The sequence below is a fragment of the Theropithecus gelada genome, chromosome 6 (assembly GCF_003255815.1).
Source record: "Theropithecus gelada isolate Dixy chromosome 6, Tgel_1.0, whole genome shotgun sequence".
Classification (NCBI taxonomy): domain Eukaryota; kingdom Metazoa; phylum Chordata; class Mammalia; order Primates; family Cercopithecidae; genus Theropithecus; species Theropithecus gelada.
This window is the reverse complement of record NC_037673.1, coordinates 132494032-132509060: the sequence shown is the minus strand read 5'-3', so window position 1 is coordinate 132509060 and position 15029 is coordinate 132494032.

Genomic DNA, 15029 nt, shown 5'->3' with positions numbered 1-15029 from the left:
AAACAAACAAAAACCACTTCAATGTCTAGCCTTCACAGAGGATGGCAAAACAAATCATGCTTTATGCACTCTTGGGAGCCATTATAAATAATGAGAGACCTCCCAGGCATGCTGTAGAATTTCCCACAAAGCAAGTGCAGAACAATGTGTACAGTATAGTCCTTCATATCAAAACACAGCCATAACCCAAATAAAGCTACATATTTTTATCTATCTTTATATAATAGAGGACTAGAAGGAGATACAGCAAAATTTTAAAAAACAGTGGTTACCTCTGGGGAGGGATCTGGATTGGAAGCTGCAGTTAGGTCAAGGGTGGGTGGCTTTCACTATCTTTACTGTTTTAATTTTTACTGTACTTGTGGTTTTTGTTTAATACAAAATGAATATGATAAACAATTATTAAAAAGCTTAAGGGAACACAGCTAGGAAGAGGGGAAGCTGGATTCAAACCCAGGTAGGGACAGCACAGTTTCTAGTATAATGGGGTCCTACTATTCCCAGTCACTCACTCACTTAAATGTTTATTGAGTGTCTACTGTGGACCAGGCTAGGAACTGAGGAGGATATAGAGAGACAGAAAAGGACAGAATGGAAGATCCCTGTCTAGTGCAGTTTACCAGTTGTTTGAGATACTTTTAAGCAAGACAGGCAGACAAACAGATGCTACAGGCAACTCTTTTTCTTGAGAGTTCAAATTTTGGTTCTGTTCCTGAATATGTCACTTTTTGTAATTCCTAACATTTCAGTTACTTACGACCACTGATTCTCAGTTTACTCATTTGCAAAATGGGGGCAACATTATGGATCTCACAGAGTTGTTCTGACCGTGAAATGAGGTAAATGTTTAACCCAGAGCATGGCACATGGTGTGTGTGTGCTCAGCAAACAGGGACATTATTAATATCCTGAAGGTCCCATTTTCTTTGTTAGCAATTGTCTCCATCCAGCTCCTGAATCTTTCAAAAGAAAAGTAGTGTAGACAAGGGGGTGGGTTGGGGAAAAAGAGGAATGATTCATTCTCCTTCAGTCTTAACAGAGCGTTTCTCTTGAGCTATGAAGCTTTTACGTCTTCAGCCTGTGGTCTCAATTCTTGGCTTACTCCTTGGGCCCTGGCGCCCTGATAATCACTCATTAATTCATTCAACTCCCCATCCAAAGAGGATTTGCTGATCATGAACTCCGTCTCCAGGGTCCAGCCTAGGACCTGGCTAGAAATGAAACCACAGAACCCCTGCCTTCGGCAAGTTCATAGGCTGCTTGGGGGCAGTTTTATGGAGGCCTTAGGCTGCCCCGGTCTGCTGGAGAGAACCCCAAAAAGCCCTTGGCGGCGGTACTCCTCAGCAGCCTGGCTCCTGGACCTAGGTAGGCGGCCCACATGTTCCCCCGCGCCCTCGTCGCCTCCCCTCCTCCGGTGGATTGTGCCCCCTTCCACGGTTCCTGCGCAGGATGGGGAGCGGGAGGAACCGAGAGGCCCTCCAGGACACGCTAGCAGGACGCCTGGCGCAGAGCGGGCGGGACCGCATGACGCAGGCCTCTTGGGGGCGGGGAGCACATGCAGCCCGTCCCTCTCCACGTCGTCACTCTTCTATGGTTTAGAAGTTTCAATCGCACACTTCTAACCGGGTCGGAGTTAGCTCAAGCGGTTACCTCCTCATGCCGGACTTTCTAACTGTCCATCTCTGTGCTGGGGTTCGAGACCCGCGGGTGCTTACTGACCCTTTTATGCACTAAATTCGGTATACTCTGTCACTTTGAAGACTTTGTTACTTTTTGTCTCTTTTAACTTTGCTAAATTAATAGGTTGATAACATAAGTTGGTGTCGCTTTGATGGTACGACAGAAAGTATGGAGGTGGGCCTCTGGTCTTACAGGGCGTGCGTGACCGGCCTGTACTGCCAGGTGGGATGCAGGGGGAGAAAAAAATGCTCATGCAGTTTACGAGACACACCTTGAAGCTCCAAGACCCCACAACTTCGGACCGCGGAGTGCGTTACAGATTTCGTCCCAAGTAGAGTGGAAGTTTAACAGCAATAGCTGCCGTCTACTATTTTATCTGTATGACTGTTTTCTTCACATATATTGCCGCCCACCAGGACTTGCCTGTTGGACCACAGCAAGTGAGACCCGCTCGGAATTTTTCTTTACATCTTTGAAAGCTCCAAGTTTCTTCCTCCCTGGTGGCCTGTGCCTACGCTGCTCTCACCTGTTTGCATGGTGTCCAGACATTTTACGCAATTTTTCTTTTCCTTTAGCGTGGGGGCTCCCCGCTAGAAGCCGCACAAGGGCAGAGGCGTCTGCCCTTGCTGTCCTCACAGCGTCTAGTACATTGTTGACCAGATTTGAGTATTAGCTGACTTAAGTAGCTTAATGCACAGGGACAAGCACACGTGTTTTTCATATTAAATTCCTGTAAGTAGAACTGTGGAACACAACTTGCCTATACTCAAGGCTTTAGATTGAAGTTGCCTCAGTTCCCTTGGGAAAGGTTGGGCTGGTATGGGGAGGGTTTTTTCCCAGGGGAGAAAATGCCTGCGTCTCTAGGGAGGCAGAGAATGCAAGCCCAGAGGCAGTGGGTGTTTGCAGTGATGGGCTCCTGGGGACGCTCTCGGGCGGCTTGCAATCCAGAATTGTCTTCTTGTCCCTTGACCCAGTTGGGGACCACTGAGCAGCTGTTCTGCCTTGCTCTGGTACCACCACAGGCACCTTTGATCAGGCCCGGCCCTCGCATTCACCAAGTCTTTTTGCCCGGTAATGCCCCTACCTGTGGTGCACGTTGTGCCGCACTTAAATTTTGGTGGGGGCACCTCCCCTCCGGTGTGCGCCTCTGGTCCCGCGCGCCTCCCCTCCCCTGTGCGCCTCCCCTCCTACGCTCGCCCCCAAGCAGAGAGCCCCAGGGACTGTTGGCAGGCCCCCTGCTACACCTAGGGCTAGTGGGAGTTCCTCCCTCAGTTTGGCAACCAGGTGAAGGCCTTTGCAGACTCACGGACCCCCTCTGTTCCCCACCCAAGAGGTTTGACTGAAGGATCCTTACAGGGGTTTCAGAAGAGCGAACCATCAGGAGCGAGCACCTCCCTCTGGGAGAGAAGCAACCCAGGCACAGAAAGAGGAGCCCAAACTTGAACCTTTTAAGGGAGAGAAACTGAGCTAAGGGGAAACTACTGAGCTAGACCTATGGTGGAAGCCGAGACATCAGCAGTGGTGATGGTGGTGGCGGAGTGAGGGAGTAGGGGGATTCAACTCGACATTTGGTCAATCCTCATTTTCCAGTTTACCGTAAAGAACACAGATTACTTAGTGTAAAATGAAACCAACACCAAATCCTTCCTGCTGTGGGTATGAAAGGGACAAGCCCCACACCAGCACCAACTGAGGGTCTTTTAAAAACTTCAACTTCCTCCCCCGACCCATCCCAGACAGCTGAATCAGAATCACTGGGTGGTGCGCAGGAACCTGCATTTTTAAAGAACACTAGTATGACTATTTCATATTTCCTCTCCTCAAACATTCTCCCAAACTGATTTATCTGCCTTTTATTTCATGCAATGAATTTATGTAAACCTGAGAGTCTCCTCACCTTCCCACCATCAAAGTCAATATCTTTGCCACAATGGTTCTAGGCTCTCTGCCTGCCTTCTCACCATTTCTAGTGGAGGGGTACGGGCATCACTACAGGAGACACCTCCTGCAACTCCAGATGCCGGCCCCTAACCCAAGTTTGTCCCACCTGTGGCCCACAGGCCATACCTGGCCCAGGACGGCTTTGAATGCAGGCCAACACGGATTCATACGCTTTCTTAAAACATTATGAGATTTTTCTTTTTTTTTTTTTTTTTTTTTGTGCGATTTTTTTAAAGCTCATCGGGTATCATTAGTGCTAGTGTATTTTACGTGTGGCCCAAGATAATTCTCCTTCTTCCAATGTGGCCCAGGGAAGCCAAAAGATTGGACACCCCTGCCTAACCTCTCACACCACCAGCTCCCCAGCTCTACCAAAATATTCCCATCAACCTTCAAACTCGCCTTAATAAGGTCCCCCTCACAGCAAAAACAAAACGAAGTAAAACACAAACAAAACTCCCCTAACCCATGTCCCTTCCTGACAACATCTATTTCTTTGTCCCCTTTATGGCAAAGCCTGTCTGTCCCTACCTGATTCATGTATTGACTATCTCTTCATTGGCCTCTGCTCCGTGCCAGCAAGTTCTCATCACAGGGGAGTGAGAAAAACAAGAGAGGGATGGAGAAGACAGCTTGGACACACTGGTCCAGTTCTCAGAATAGGTGAGATCCCACAGCATGGTCTTCCTTCTCTACGGTGAAGAGATCCATCCCACCAGTCCACACCTACTCCAGGGGTCAGGTGCCAGGATCCCTTCCCTCATAAGATCACCACATTCCCTTTTCAGGGACATATATTCCTTTACCCTGGTGACTACTGGCTTCTAGACAAGAGGTCTTTGGGAGGGGAGGATGGGTCCTGTTGGTTCTACTTGTAAAATACATCCTGAATTCAATCACTTATCATTGCCACTGCAACCTGGTCCAAATAAATTTTGACTCCATTCCTTTTCACCTGGACTACTTAACAGCCATTTATCTGGGCTCCCTGCTTTCTGTGAGCACCCTTTGGCCCATTCCTCACACAGTAGAGTGGACTGATGATCCATTTTGATCCTCCTTTCCTTCTAATTTTCTTTTATGAAAAAGGCAAGGAAATGCTCAAAGCTCCTGGGGTCATATTGGGATATAGAAGCTAGCTGGCCTAGAGGGATGTGGGGGGATGCTCTGAGTCTATTTAAATCCCTACATCTGAACCTTGTGAGATTGGCTGGAGACACACCCCATCTTAATTCAAAAGAGCCTCAGGCAGGAAACCAGTGGATGATGAAAAACGCATGTATTTGGCAGAAGATGAAATGGAGACAGCACTCTCCTCTTCCTGCTCAAAGGGAACTGTAACTGGCTGCCGTCTGAAGCTGTTGATGTATGGTTCTCAATGCTCCCTTTGTTTCAGACTTGAAACAGCATTACGGCAACACAACTTCTTAGTGCGGAACTCATCCCTCAGCTATAAGAGACTTCTCGGTGGGGTTGTGCCCTGCTGCCTGTTTGGCTCCTCTTGTAGGTGTCCTGGATTTTGAAAGCTTCCATTTCAGGGCCAGGCAGAGCAGCTGAGCTTTAAATGGGAGACTCATGTGATCTCCCCAGAGCCCATGGGTGGGAAACTGGAGGACAGGAACCATTTTCCGAGAAAGCAGAAGGAACCACTTCTGACCCCCATCCTGAGGTCCAGCTCTCTTGCTCCTTCCACATTCAACTGTAACTGAGCACGCTGTCTTCAGAGGGCCAGGGCTCCAACTCAGAGAGGCACAGCCATTCTTGGTTCTGCTTTTTAAGGGAGCTTATTTAGATTTCTTGCCCAGGCCAAAGACCCCTGAAAAGGGTACCTGATGACCTTTGGGGGAGGGGATCCTGGCACCTGAACCCTGGAGGGGGTGTGGGCTTGGTGGGATAGATCTCTTCAGAGTAGAGAAGGAAGAGGATGCTGTGGGATCCCACCTATCCTGAGAAGTGGACCAGTGAGTCTAACCTGTCTTCTCCATCCCTCTCTTGTTTTTCTCACTCCCCTGTGATGAGAAACTGCTGGCATGAAGTAGGGGCCAATGGAGAGACAGTGAATAAATGGACAAATTGGAGACAGCTTACCAAATGGCGGTTGTCCCAGGAGGACATTCAGAGTCAATAGCTCTTCTTTTCTCTAGCTCTCCTGGGGATGGTATAGACCTGTATGGGGTAGTGGCACAGGGAGTCACTGTGTGCCAACCTAGCAGACACAAGCTGGCTAATTCTGCACAAGTAGCCATTTGCTTTAGGATCTTTAACAAGTGCCTCAATCCACAGTTTTGCAGGCCCACAGGTAATGGATAAAGCCACCCTACTTCCCACTTTCCTCCCTGCCTCATGGCCCCACAATCAACCTGTGACTGGGTGCATGTGATGATTTCTCTGAGCCCCAACTCCTTGATCTACAAAATCGAGGGGGGGTTAATAATATTGTCTACCTCATAGAAGTGAGATGTGAAAATGATAAAGATATGACTAACACAATAAAGGGTATTATTATTTCTCCCTAGCATAGTGCTTGGCATACAACAGGCATTCAGTACATGATTACTGAAAGAATGAATAAATCAATACATGTTCACAATGATAATCTTACTCCTCCTTTCAAGAAGGTATTAACTTTCTGTATGTCCCCAGGCCACGGAAATCCCACAGCTTTCCAGGTATGGGTATTTAGGCTCCAGAAACTGATGCATTAAATTGAGAGAAAACAAAAAAATCAACCCTGCATTGCATCTCCCTGGCAGCTATTGGTAAGCCAGTAAATAGACATCTGGAGAGAGGACTGAGCCAGATCTCATTAAAATCAAAGTCAAGCGCTTTCCTTCAAGAATGTTGCTTTTTGCATATTTACATAATGATACCAACATGGCTGCCCCTGACCTTGTCGGGAAACTGGAGAATTCATGCTGGGTTCCAGATGTGGCTGATAGGACGTTAATCTTCTTACTACTCAACCTGACTGGGCCCCCTGGGGAAACAGAGTTTTGCCTTTGAGCAAAGAAGAGACCTGTAAGACCCTTGCACTCTGCTTGCCCTGAGTGGCTGTCTCAGCAGATGTGGTCCCTTCCCCTGGTGGTGGTTCCCAAACTGTACCCTGTATCACCTGGGGTGGGGACTTTCTCAAACAGCTGGGCACCACTCCTTGAACTGTTGATCCAGTAGGGCTGAGGGGGGTCTCCCAATTTCCATTTCTAACAAGTTCCCAGGTGATGCTGCCAGTCCCAGGACTACTCTTTTAGAAACTTTAGCCTAGGGAAGCTCTTCCACACCTGTTGAAGTATTTGCCACTCAGAGTGTGGCCCCTAGACCAGTAGCAGTGTGAACTGAAAACTGGTTTGAAATGCAGAGTGTGAAGCTCTATCCCAGATCTCTTGAGTCAGAATCTTCATCTGAACAAGTCTGAGAAACACGGAGCTGGGAGGTATGGTAAAGAAGCTAATTCCTGGGGTCCTCTCTACATAACTGAAACAGGATGACAAGGTACAGCCTAGAAATCTGTACATGTAACAAGGTTCTGAGGGGGTTCTGATGCATGGTAATATTGGAGAGCCTTTGCTCTACATGTTGAAATCACCTGGGGGAGGTTTTAAAACTGCTGAGGACTGGGTTTCCTTAAGGTCAATTAAAATCAGAATCTCTGGTCTAGGGATCAGAATTTTAATGAGCTCCTTGGAGTATTCTAACATGCAGTCAGGATTGAGAACCACTTCTCTGTGTGTTGTTGCTGAATGCACACCCTGTCATTGGCCACCCAAGGTAGTGGTTAAAAGAACCTAGAGTCAGAGTTGAGTTAGAATCCTGACTTCATCACTTATATAACAATGCTTCCTTGGGTAAATTCCTGCCTTAGTTCAGGCCTCTATAACAAAAATATTATAGGCTGGGTGGCTTAAACAACAGAAATGTATTTCTCACAGTTCTGCAGGCTAGGAAGTCCGAGATCAAGGTGCTGGCCAATTCGGTTACTGGTAAGGGCCCTCTTCCTGATGTGGGGATTGCTGCCTTCTTGCTGTAGTCTCACTTGGTGGAGGGAGGAAGCAAGCTGTCTCCACTCTTCTTATAAGGACACTAATCCTATCATGAAGGCTCCACCTTCATCACCTAAGTACCTCCCAAATGCCCCATCTCCAAACACCATCGCAGTGAGGATTACATTTTCAACATAAGAATTTTAGAAAGACACAGACATTCAGTCCATAGCAATTACTCAATCTCTCTGAGCCTCAGTTTTCTCCTCTGTAAACTGGAAACAAAAATTATAACAAATGAGAACGTGAGTGTAAACTACTGAGAATGAGACTTTGTGCAAACCAGGCCTTCAATAAGAGATGGCTTTGATTGGAGGGTGTGAGGAGCTCCAGGGCCCTTTTTTACACAGTCTCTCTCTCTCCAGCCAGCCCTAGAGTCACCCTCGACTGCTTTGGAGCAGAAATTTGAAGCCTTCAGTGTGTTAAAATGCAAAAGTGGACACTTATTCCCAGAAGACCCTGTGGAATCTCACAGGCCCAGCTGATGGGGATGACAGTTTGTCAGTCAATGTCATCCTGATGTGTGTGGATGTCCTCAGGCTGTCAGCTAGCTTACCAGGGCAGAAGCCCAGGAACACATGTGGTAGAAGGTGCAGCCAGAGCCCCAGGGGAGTTCTGTACCCTAGCTCTCGGCAGGTCCCTGTGGATCTGAGGGCTGGGGAATCACCCTGATTCCTAAGGGTCTTTTTCTTCACAGTAATGCCTCCCAGGGCCTGGCCCTGATGCGTAGGCCCAGGACTCAGACTTTCCATATACTCAGAGGTCTCTGCAGAGGCAGAGTGAGGAAAATGAAACAAAATTCACAGGTTTTTTTCCCAAATATGATTTTTCTTAGGAATATAGTAAGAAACATGACAAAGGGCATTTCTTTCTATCATCCACTGGTTTAAAGGCCTATATTAGTTTTGTGTTGTTGCCTAACAAGCTACCACAAATTTAGTAGCTTAAAACAATACCCATCAATGATTTCCTAATTTTTAAAGTCAGAATTCTGGGTGGACTCAACCAGATTCTCTACTCAGGGTCTCACAGGCATAGTGACAGCAGGGCTCTTCTCTGGAGGTGCGAGAGGAGACTCCCTCTCCAAACTAATTTAGGTTAGTGGAGAATGCAGTTCCTTGCAGCTGAAGGTCCAAGGTCTCGATTCCCTCACTGGCTGTCGGCCTAAAGCTGCCTGCATTCTTTTTTCTCATGCTCCTCTTTCTTCAAACAAGCAACCTTGCACCAAGTCCTTCTCAGGCTTCAAATCTCTCTGATTTCTACCTCAGCCACCAGCGGAAGAGAAAAGGCTTTGCTTAAAAGGCTGTTATTTGATTGGGCCCACCTGGATAATCTCCTTTTTGCTATCAAGGGAGTAACATTGTGGGGCAAAAGTCATGGCAGCCATCTTAAAATTTTGCTTACCACAATACCTGTTTTCTTTTTATTCTGAAACTTATAGCACAATAGGGGAAGACTGCAATATATTATATATGCTCGTGTTTTCCTCAAACACAGTACCTGAAAGAATATGCTCTAGTGATTTGATCATGGTTTACTTTTTTCTTTCCGCTTGCTTATACTTTCTAAAACTTCCACAAGGAAAAAGTGTCAATTTTGTAAAAAGAAAAAAGTTATCTTCAAAAGCAAAGAGTTCTGACTGTATGAGATATTAAAAGATACTAAATTAACACCAATTTACGTGGTGTGATCCAGGTGCAAGCACAGTTATGTAGATCAAAGGAACATATATTGTAGCCCAGAGACACAAGCTGATACGAATAATGAAACACATCTCCAAGAAGGCAGAACAATACAATGAATAAGGAAATAACTGATACATTTCTGATGGTGGAATAAAAATTTTGAGGTGAAATTAATTCATTAAGACCCTGAATTTCCATCTTAGAGGAAATGAAATTCCAATTGAATTTAAAAGTTAAAAATAACACAATAGACACATTCGGAAATAAAACTAAATTCACAAATACAATTTTTCTAAAAATCTGGTTAGAAAGATGACAAAAGGGCTTTTATTTTTAATCATTCACCTGTGTAAATTCTATGATCTTCAAACAAAGAGATAGGTTACTGAAAAATGTGTTTGAAGATTTCCTTCCTGGTTGAGTTGTCTCCAGTATGTAAATAATAAACCATAAAGAAGGTGCTTCCATGTTACTTAAGCTCTCAGGGTTTTCCAGCCCGTGAATTCTCCAATATTGAAACAGTTTTGCCTGTGGAGTAAAGGTCGTCTACATTCCTGACATCACAGGGTTTCTCCTCTGCAGCATGATTTACTAAGCAGAGCAGTGCCGTGAGCTCTGAGGGCCTTTCCACAGCCCACCTGGCTATGGCTCTTCTCTTTTCTATCTTGCTTTTAGGCTGCCACTGCGCCACTGGGGGATTGCCTCTATGCCCTGCTGCAGGCAAAGAAACTGGGCTGCAGTTGGATAGCCTACTTCTTCTATGCTTATGCATGACCTACTGTGTGCAATGTCTAACGTTGATGCTTTGTGGGTAGAGGACTTGCTGACTGCAAGCAAGAAGCGCATGGTGCTGTGGAATTCAGGTCTGTATGAAATGTATTTCGAGTAGGGGCTTGATATGGTTTGGCTGTGTCCCCACCCAAATCTCATCTTTAATTGTTGTTCCCATTATCCCCACGTGTCACGGGAGGGAGCCAGTGGGAGGTAATTGAATCATGTGGGTGGGTTTTTCCTGTTATGTTCTCCTGATAGTTAACAGGTGTCACTTAATCTGTTGGTTTTATAAAGGGCAGTTCCACTGCACACGCTCTCTTTGTCTGCTGCCATGTAAGACTTACCTTTGTTCCTCCTTTACCTTCTGCCATGATTATGAGGCCTCCTCAGCCTTGTGGAACTGTGAGTCCGTTAAACCTCTTTTTCTTCATAAATTACCCAGTCTTGGATATTTCTTCACAGCAATATGAAAATGCAGTAATACAGGGTTCAAGGGGGAGTGGTCATCAAAATCGTGTTTATTGTACCTGTGCATTTTCCTGAGGAGAGGATCCACGGCTTTTATCAGGAGTCCCTGGCCTAAGGAAGACTAGGAATCCTGTTCTAGTCTAGAAGTGAATAGGATCTGATTGTAGGTGATTCCTCTCAAAGCAGGGCTGGGATTTGAGGCTACATCTTGGCTGTTCAAAGACCATGTTCTTCCTTAGTTCTCAGGCATCACTGAACAACTGAGGACCCAGGAGTGCTTATTCCTATACCCCTTCTTTTCTCCTCCCTCCACTATAGGGGGGACCAAGCCTTCTTCACTCCAAAGCTGGCTGAAAACAGCCCCTCTAGCAGGGCTTTTCCCCTCACTCTCTGATTCTGGAAGCCCAACAGAGAGCTGTCAGCAGGAAAAGGTCCCTGCATGCAGATGGCTTTCTTGAACTGGAATTATTCATAAGCTGTTGCCAAGAAGCCGCAGGGACTAACCCGCCCCACTGACAGGAGAAGAGAGTAGTTTTCCATCTGTTCATTCAAAAACTCATTTCCGCTCAAATGAGGATATTTAATCATAAGTCTTTCCCCTCTGTCTCTGCTACTACCAAATGTCAGAATTTCTTCTAACACAATTAGGATACTCGGAATGGGGAGAAACCCTCCAAGCATGAAACTTCCTCCCCAGAAGGGTTAGAGGGTTGAGTCACTTGCTAAAGATGAAGCAGCCCTTCTGCAGTGTGACTCAGCAGTCATTTACCTGTTCTCTGGGCCCAGATGTTCTCTCTGAGCCAGGGCCTGCTGACCCAGGGGTGCCCTTTCTCAGTTAGGGCGTCTTAGCCAGAGAGGACTGAGGCACACATAGCTGGGCAGGAGGCTTCCCTGGGGATGGTGATGCCCACAAGCCACCCCGCTTTCCTGAGGAGACCCGAGGAGAGCTCCAGTTGCAGGCTTCCTCCAGCCCACGTGCATGAGAGACCCCAGAAGAATACCTCAAGGGTCTGGAGAAGCCTCTTCTTCCTTTTTTTAGAGAGCAACAGGGGCCTGAATCCACCTTGTTGACTGAAGGAGCCATTTGTTCTCTGGAAACCAGGCTCTGAGATAGCACTTTTTGAATACGTACTGTGTGCAGGCCCTGTGCTAGGCACTGGGTGGAGTCCCTACGTACCACTGAGCAGCTCATCTCCTAGCAGGGAAGAGCAAACAAGAAGTGGGGAATTAACCCAAATAAGTCCTTAGGGCTATGGCAGCACATGCATGGGGGTTTAGAAGGAGCTGCTGATTCTGATATGAAGGGTAAGACTGAACGAGTAGATTTCCAAGTTTTCATATGCCTGTGGGGTTCTCAATCCCTGAAAAATGGCATCCATTCAAGCACTCACAGCAGCAAATGTATCCATCTCTCCTGCCCCCTTTCCTCCCAGCCCAGAGGCAGTCCTCTCATCTCCCCCGAGAATGCTCTTGCCATGGTTCCTGATGACATGCATATGGCTAAACCCATCAGACACATCAATAATTCACCTGAGTTGATGCTTGTCCTTAAAAGGCTGTCCTTCCTCAGCTTCTAGGATTCCATATACATATTCTCAGACCCTTTTTGCAGGTTTTTCTTCCTCTTACAGATCTCCAAATGCTGGAACTACCCAAGACTCTGTCTCAGGCTCTCTTCTTTCTCTACACTCTCTCCCTGGGAGATCACATCCAGTCACTCTTTTTAAATAGCACCTATATCTACTAACTCCCCAACACTCTACCTCAGCCTAGACCTCTTCCTTGACTCTAGGCTTGAATATCTAACAGCTTTTTTTAACATCCCACTTGGATTTTTAATTGGCTTTCCAAACTCAAACTGTCCAAAGTAGATTCTTAGTTTTCTTTTACTAGTAGCTTCTTCCTTGCTCTGCATTTTAGAAAAAAAATGGCATAACCCTTTAGCTGGCTGTTTAAGGCAAAAACCTTGGTACCATTCTTGAATTCTCCCTTTCTCTCATGTTCCTCCTCCCACCCATATTCAAGTCCTATCTGTTCTACCTCCAAAATGTGTCCCAAGTTCCCCTGTGTCATTCCATCTCTAGTGCCACTGCCCTGGTACTCCATCATGTCTTGCCTGGATGACTGTAACAGCCTCCTAATTGGCTTCCCAGCTGCTACTCCTACCCTCCACTTCAACCCACTTTCCACACAAAACCAAAACAATCATTTAAAAACATATTTAAAAATTAAGAAGACAGTTCTATGTATAATAGCATCAAAAAGTATAAAATACTTAAGAATCAATCTAGCAAAGGATATGAAAGATTTGTACACTGAACACTGCAAAAAAAAATTGTTGAAACAAATTAGGGAAGGCCCAAATAAATGGAAAGACATCCCATGTTCATGAATTGGAAGACTTACTATCATTAAAATGTCAATAGTACTCAAAGTGATCTGCAGATTCAATATAATCCATATCAAAATCCTAATGATATATTTTGTAGATAGAAAAAACCTACCCTAAAATTTATACAAAATCTCAAGGAATTCCCAATAGCCAAAACAATTTTGAAAAAGAAGAACAAAGTTGAAGGACTCATACTTACTAATTTTAAAACTTACTCCAAGCCTACAATAATCAAAACGGTATGGTACTGGCATAAAGACTGACATACAGACCAATGGCACAGAGTAGAGACCCCAGAAATAAACCCTTGCCTGTATGGTCAAATAATTTTCAACAAGGGTGCTGAGATCATTCAATGGAGAAAGGACAATCTTTTCAACAAACGGTGCTGGGAAAACTGGGTAGCTACATGGAAAATAATGAAGTTGGGCCCTTTCCTTACTTCATACACAAAAATGAACTAAAAATGAATAAAAGGCCTACATGTAAGAACTAAAATTCTTAGAAGAAAACAGGAGAAAAGCTTCATGACATTAAATTTGGCAATGATTTCTTGGACATGACACCAAAAGCACAGGCAATAAAAGAATAAATAAATATAGTGAACCTCATCTAAATTAAAGATGTTTATGCATCAAAGGACACTGTCAACAGAGTAAACAGGCAACCCACAGAATGGGAGAAAATATTTGAAAATCGTATGTCTGATGAGGAATCAATATCAGAATACATAAAGAACTCCTAAGGTGCAATAACTAAAAAAGAAAACACCCATTTAAAAAATGGGCAAATGAATCAAATAGACATTTCTCCAAAGAAGAAATATAAATGACCAATAAGCACATGAAAAGAGGCTCAATATCACTAATTATTAAAAAACAAAGCAAAAATCAAAACCACAATGAAATATCACTTCACACTCAATAGAATGGTTATTACCAAAAACCAAAAAATAACAAGTATTGGAGAGGATGTGGAGCAACTGGAATCCTTGTGCACTGTCAGGGGGAATGCAAAATAATGCAGCCACTATGGAAAACACGATAGCAATTCCCCTCCAAATTAAAAATAGAATTACCATATGATTTATCAAGTCCACTTCTGGGTATAACCAAACTAATTTAAAGCAGGGACTCTGACAGATATCTGTACACCCACATTCATTGCACCATTATTCACAAGACCCAGAAGGTAGAAGCAAGCCTAATGTACATTAAAAGATGAGTGGATAAACAAAGTTAGTGGTATATATATGCAATGGAATATTATTCAGCCTCAAAAAGGGAGGAAATTCTGACACACACTACAGTATGGATAAGCCTTGAAGATATTATGCTAAGTAAAATAAGCCAGTCACAAAGAACAAATACTGATTCCACTTACATGAAATACCTAGAGAACTCCAATTCATAGAGACAGAAAATTGAACAGAGGTGATCAAGGGCAAAAAGGAAGAGAGAATGGGGAGTTAGTGTTTAATGGAACAGATCAGTTTTGCAAGATGAAAAGAGATTGGTTGCACAACAATGGGAAATGTACTGAATACCACTGAATTGTATGCTTAAAATAGTTGAAATGGTAAATTCTATGCCATGTTTATTTTACTACAATAAAAAAAATCTGATCATTGCACATCCCTCTCTATCTCCCTCCCCCATCTAAAACCCTCCAGTGGCTTCTCATGGTCTTAAGGATAATGTCTAAAATTCTTAACACTAATTATGATAGTACTTAGCCTACGAGGCCCAGTACAGTCTGGCTCCCAAACCTCTCACCAGAGGAATTGTCTCTCTCCTCTCTAGCCACACAAAACTCTCTCACATTGTCTCAGAGGCTTTATGACACTATTCTTCAGACTGAATTCCCCAGCCTCTTCATTCTTCAGGTCTCTGTGACCTCCATTGCCTCCACAAATGATGGCGAGCTCCAGCACTGCAGGGACTGTTAGGGCCTGCAGGAGTGATAGGGTGCAGCAGCTCTGGGGAGCCTCCCCTAACAGGCCTGAGGCCAAAGCCCCGGCTGCTGCCTTCCGCCCCCAGGTCCCGGAGTCCT